The sequence below is a fragment of the Myotis daubentonii genome, chromosome 21 (assembly GCF_963259705.1).
Source record: "Myotis daubentonii chromosome 21, mMyoDau2.1, whole genome shotgun sequence".
Taxonomy (NCBI): Eukaryota; Metazoa; Chordata; class Mammalia; order Chiroptera; family Vespertilionidae; genus Myotis; species Myotis daubentonii.
The window spans coordinates 7,533,264-7,539,033 of record NC_081860.1 but is presented as its reverse complement, the minus strand read 5'-3'; the positions used below and the strand labels follow the sequence as shown (position 1 = coordinate 7,539,033).

Sequence of the window (5,770 nt, the reverse complement as noted above, 5' to 3'; positions counted from 1 at the left end):
TCCCCTGTGAAGCCATCTGGCCCCGGGCTTTTGTTTGCTGGAAGCTTTTTGATTACTGCTTAGATTTCCTCCATAGTTATTGGCCTATTGAGATTTTTAGATTCTTCCTGGTTAAGTTTTGGAAGGTTGTATTTTTCTAGGAATATGTCCATTTCCTCCAGGTTGTCTAGTGTGTTGGAGTAGAGTTGTTCATAGTATTTTCTAACAATCCTTTGTATTTCTATGGGGCCTGTTGTTATTTCTCCTCTTTCATTTCTGATTTTGTTTATTTGGGTCCTCTCTCTTTGTTTCTTGGTGAGCTTGGCTAGAGGTGTATCAATCTTGTTTATCCTTTCAAAGAACCAGCTCTTGGTTTTGTTGATCTTTTGTATTGTTTTTTTTGGTCTCTATGTCGTTTATCTCCGCTCTGATCTTTGTTATTTCCTTCCTTCTGCTTACAGTGGGCTTTTTTTGTTGCTCTCTTTCTAATTCTTCAAGTTGTAGAGTTAGGTCATTTATTCTCATTGTTTCTTGTTTCTTGCAGTAGGCTTGTAGAGCTATGAACTTCCCTCTCAAGACTGCTTTTGCTGTGTCCCATAGGTTTTGGATTGTTGTGTTTTCATTGTCATTTGTTTCCATGATGTTTTTTTTTTATTTCTTCTTTGATCTCACTGGTAACCCAGTCGTTGTTTAATAGCATGCTATTTAGTCTCCATGTGTTTGATTTTTCTGGATTGTTTTTGTTGTAGTTGATTTCCAGTTTTATGCTTTTGTGGTCTGAGAAGATGCTTGATATGATTTCAATTTTCTTGAATTTGAAGAGACTTTGTCTGTGACCCAATACATGGTCTATCTTTGAAGATGACAAATGTGCGCTTGAGGAGAATGTATATGCTGTGGCTTTGGGGTGAAATGTTCTGAAGATGTCAATTAATTCCATCTGATCTAGTGAGTCATTTAGGATTGATGTTTCTTTGCTGAGTTTCTGTTTAGAGGATTTGTCCAGTGGTGATAATGGGGTGTTAAGGTTCCCTACTATGATTGTATTGCTGTCAATCTCTCCCTTGATCTCCTCCAGAAGATTTCTTACGTATTTGGGTGCTCCTATATTGGGTGCATAAATATTTACCAGAGTTATTTCTTCTTGTTGGACTGCTCCCTTTAGTATTATGAAGTGGCCTTCTTTATCTCTTTTTATGTCCTTCACTTTGAGATCTAATTTGTCAGATATAAGTATTGCTACCCCGGCTTTTTTTTCACTTCCATTGGCCTGAAAAACCTTTTTCCATCCCTTCACCATCAGTCTGTGTGCGTCTTTTTTTCTGAGGTGGGTTTCCTGTAGACAGCAGATATATGGGTCATGTTTTCTTATCCACTCATTTACCCTATGCCTTTTGACTGGGGAATTTAATCCATTTACATTTAAAGTTATTATTGATAGAAACTTGTTAGTCACCATTTTTGTTCTTTACCGCTGCGTTCCTTCTTTGTTTCCTACTTTTTCTATTTACAGCAGACCCTTTAGCATTTCTTGCATTGCTGGTGTAGTTGTAGTAAACTCCTGTAGACCATTTTTGTCTGTGAAGCTCCTGGTTTTACCCTCAATTTTGATTGATAGCCTCACTGGGTACAGTATTCTTGGATTCAGACCCTTCCTTTGCATGACTTTGTATATTTCATTCCATTCCCTTCTTGCCTGATATGTTTCTGTTGAGAAATCGGTCGCTAGTCTGATGGGGGAACCTTTGTAGGTAACTTTCTGTCTCCCTCTGGCTGCTTTTAAGATTCTTGCTTTGTCGTTGGTGTTTGCCAATTTAATTATTATGTGCCTTGGCGTCGATCTTTTCAGGTTCATTTTGTTTGGGACTCTGTGAGCTTCTTGGATTTGTGTGAGTTTTTTCTTCCCTATATCAGGGAAATTTTCTGTTACTATTTTTTCAAACAGGTTTTCTATTCCTTGCTCAGTTTCCTCTCCTTCTGGAACCCCTATTATTGGGATGTTGTTTCGTTTAGCGTTGTCCCAGAGTTCTCTTAGGCTCTCCTCCTGCTTAATTTTTTTTTTCTAGAAGCTGTTCTGTTTGGGTATTTTTTCCTACCTTGTCTTCTAGCTCGCTGATGCGGTCCTCTGCTTCTTCTAGTCTACTGTTGATGCTTTCTATTGAGTTCTTTATAGCAGTGATGTCATTTTTCATTTCTTCTTGGTTTCTCTTCATTTCCTCTTGGTTCTTCATTTCCTCTTGGTCCTACACATATTGTTGAATTGGTCTTCCATTCTTTTCATCCACCTTATGGCCATTTCTCTGAATTCTTTCTCTGACAGGTTGCTTGCCTCCACTGCCTCCATTTCGTTTACTTCCTTTTCTGATGATGCCTGTTTTTCTTTCATATGTGGGTTGGTTCTTTGTTTCACCATGATCTCTCTTCTCCAGGTGTTTGGTTATGTAGTTCTCTCTCTGCTTTCCATGAGAAGAAGCAGAGCTCATCTGAGTTCACGCAGTCACGTTGCTTGAGATCCCTTGTTTCCAGGTTAGAAGCTGGTCTCTGGATGCCGGCAACAGCCACTTAAAATGGCGCAGTCTCCGCATCTGTTCTGGCGCACCGGGAGAGGTTTCAGCCACAGTCTCCAACCGTCCTTTTTTTTCTGGGAGTTCTCGGTCTTTCCGGGCTGCAGACAGTCTCTCAGCTGAAAATCCTCTGCCTATTCGGCTGTATGTTACGCATTTCAGCTGCTCACCCTTATCTGCTCCAGGAGAAGGCACAGGACACGTCCGTTTATACCGCCGCCATTTTCTCTCCCTCGTAACCTTTACTTTTTAATCTTTTAAAATTTACTTTAGCTCCTTAACTCTTGAGTGTTTCCAGCCTTTCTCTATTCTGTCAATAGTAGAAAGTGCTAGCTTTGCCTGGTAACTTATCTTTTTACGTTTCTGAGGATGGTCCCAATATACTATATGGGATCTCTTGGCATATTCTGATATGTTATTGCAAAGAAAGAAATGCAAGAGGTGCACGAAAGAGAGAGGATTGGGCATGAAAGAATTGCCTTTTCTTCTGAAAGACAGAGGCACAAAAATAACTGCAGTTTATGAGGAGTCATTGAGAAAGGATCTTCAAGCAATCAAGAATCCAAAGGGGCTGCCTCATCTGACAAAGGAGGCTCAGTAGGTTGGGAATTTGGGGTGGTCCGAGTCAGCCAAATTCCCCAATATAGCTCAATCCAGATATTCAGATACCACTCTTTCCTGATCAATAACCTAACTTCCTCATATGAGGCCAGGCAGTCCATGAATTAAAATAAAAGTTGGCAACATTGAGGACCAAATGTTGTGTTAGGCTTGCAACTATTTGAATTCTTCAGCTGTAAGAGCTTATGTCTTTTTGAAAACCTCATTCATTTTTATAACACAGTCATAGAGATCCCTTAGGTTTTGATTGACAAACTAATAATTTAGAAATCTTAGCTTGCTATTCTTTCTTGAGGATGTTTGGCAATATTAGAAGCAATGACAACACCTCAATAATCCTTGAGTTCTACCTACTCTTCATACCACCTATGGCAGTAGCACTTGGAAGCCCAAAGGGTTGACTTCAGTTGGCATATCAGTACTTGTGACCCATGGAAGAATTTAATTAGCTACTTTGCTACTATTTACCCTGGGCTGTGAAAATTCAGTTCCTCAATGTTAGCTGGATTCTCTTCGCCTTTATCTCAAACCAGGTAATAACGAATCTCAGCTTTCCAGCCACCCTGCCAACCACCAGCACCTTTCCCTGAGATTCTATTGCCTACAACTAACCATTCCTGGTAAAAATTTACCCAGCAGTTAATCTCTTGGAACAATATTTAATGGTGGCTCCAGGTTAACTGAGAAAATAGGCAAGAATAGAGGGAGTGCGGGGCGCCGCAGCCGCTCCTCCCCTGGGTTCCGTCTCCGGGGCTGGCAACCGTGGCGGCAGAGCAGCGGGAGCCTGCAGCCGCGCTCCGCAGGCAGTTGGGAGGGCAGCGCCCGCGCCTCTGCGGCGTCATGGGCCCCCTCCCCGGCCTCAGCGGACACCCGCCGCGGGAACCCCCGGGCCTCCTCGCGACCCCGCCGGCGAGCGAGGCGGACTCCGAGAGCACCCCGAAACCGGCGGGCGGCACGCTCCGCTTCCTCAACGGCTGCGTGCCCCTCTCGCATCAGGTGGCCGGGCACTTGTATGGGAAGGACAAAGTGGGTATCTTGCAACATCCAGATGGCACAGTTTTGAAAACAGCTACAGCCACCTCCAAGGGGCCCAAGAGAGTTAGAATTCTATAATATGGTAAGTGAGGTTTATGCTGCTGATTGTACCGATGGTGTTCTTTTAGAGCTACGAAACTATTTGCCAAAATATTACGGCATCTGGTCACCTCCCACTGCACCAAATGATTTATACCTAAAACTGGAAGATGTGACCCATAAATTTAATAAGCCCTGTATAATGGATGTAAAGATAGGGCGAAAAAGCTAGGATCCTTTTGCCTCATCTGAGAAGATTCAGCAACAGGTCAGCAAGTACCCATTAATGGAAGAGATTGGGTTCTTGGTGCTTGGCATGAGGGTTTATCATGTTCATTCTGATAGCTATGAGACACAAAACCAGCACTATGGAAGAAGCTTAACAAAAGAAACTCTAAAGGAAGGCGTTTCCAGGTTTTTTCATAATGGATTCTGCTTAAGAAAACATGCTGTTGCTGCCAGTATTCAGAAGATTGAGAGAATTCTGCAGTGGTTTGAAAGCCAGAAGCAGCTTAACTTTTATGCAAGTTCATTACTGTTTGTTTATGAAGGTTCATCTCATCCAACTACTACAAAATCAAATGACAGAACTTTGGCAGAAAAGTTTTTGTCCAAAGGACAACTCTCGGACACAGACGTACTGGAGTATAATAATAACTTTCGAGTGTTAAGTTCCACAACAAATGGAAAAATAGAGGCTTCAGTAGGCAAAAGCTTGTCCAAGATGTATGCACGTCACAGAAAAATGTATTCAAGAAAGCATCACAGTCAGACTTCATTGAAAGTTGAAAATATAGAGCAAGACAATGGGTGGAAAAGCTTGTCACAGGAACTTTTAAATGGAAATGTACTTTCCCAACTGGAAAAGGTTTTCTACCATCTTCCCACTGGTTGCCAAGAGATTGCGAAAGTAGAAGTGCGAATGATAGATTCTGCTCATGTTTTCCCTAGCAACACAATAGATGAGGGATATGTTTATGGACTGAAGAATTTAATTACTGTACTTCAGAGTATTTTGGACAATTGAATCCTTTGCTGCAGTCTTTTTAAGGGGTGGGGCAATCATTGTGAAAAGCAGCAGTCAGTATCTCTGCACTTGTAATGCTAGGTAAACAATTTGTATTGTGAGTCGGCATTTTATTTGTCTTTACACTGTTGGTAGAAGGGTTAACTTTTTTATAATCTTACTCAGGAAAACTATTTATTCATTAGAAAACTATGAATAATAAGGAAACTTTGGAATGTTAAAAAAAAGAATAAAGAGAAGCTATGCAAATAATACCCAGTCACAAATAGAACCAGAAAGCTGCCTGTTGGTACACTGCTGCCGCTGCCACTGAGCACAGAGACTGCAGTTTGCTCTGTTGTCACCCCTGGTATTCAATACTAGATCCAAAGGTTGGCAACACAGACACTGTTGTGCCTGCCAACTGGCTGCCTCTGCCACTGACACCAGAAAGAAATCTCCACTGTCCTTGTTTCTTTGTGTCATCAGTTTCAAATTCAAAATCCCAGATGAGTGCATCTGATTG

At 41.7% G+C, this 5,770-nt stretch overlaps 1 pseudogene; it reads left to right on the top strand.

The window, feature by feature from the left end:
- The first annotated feature begins 4,004 nt into the window (after positions 1-4,004).
- Positions 4,005-5,428, top strand: LOC132223047 (inositol polyphosphate multikinase-like; annotated as a pseudogene).
- The last annotated feature ends 342 nt before the right edge of the window (positions 5,429-5,770 follow it).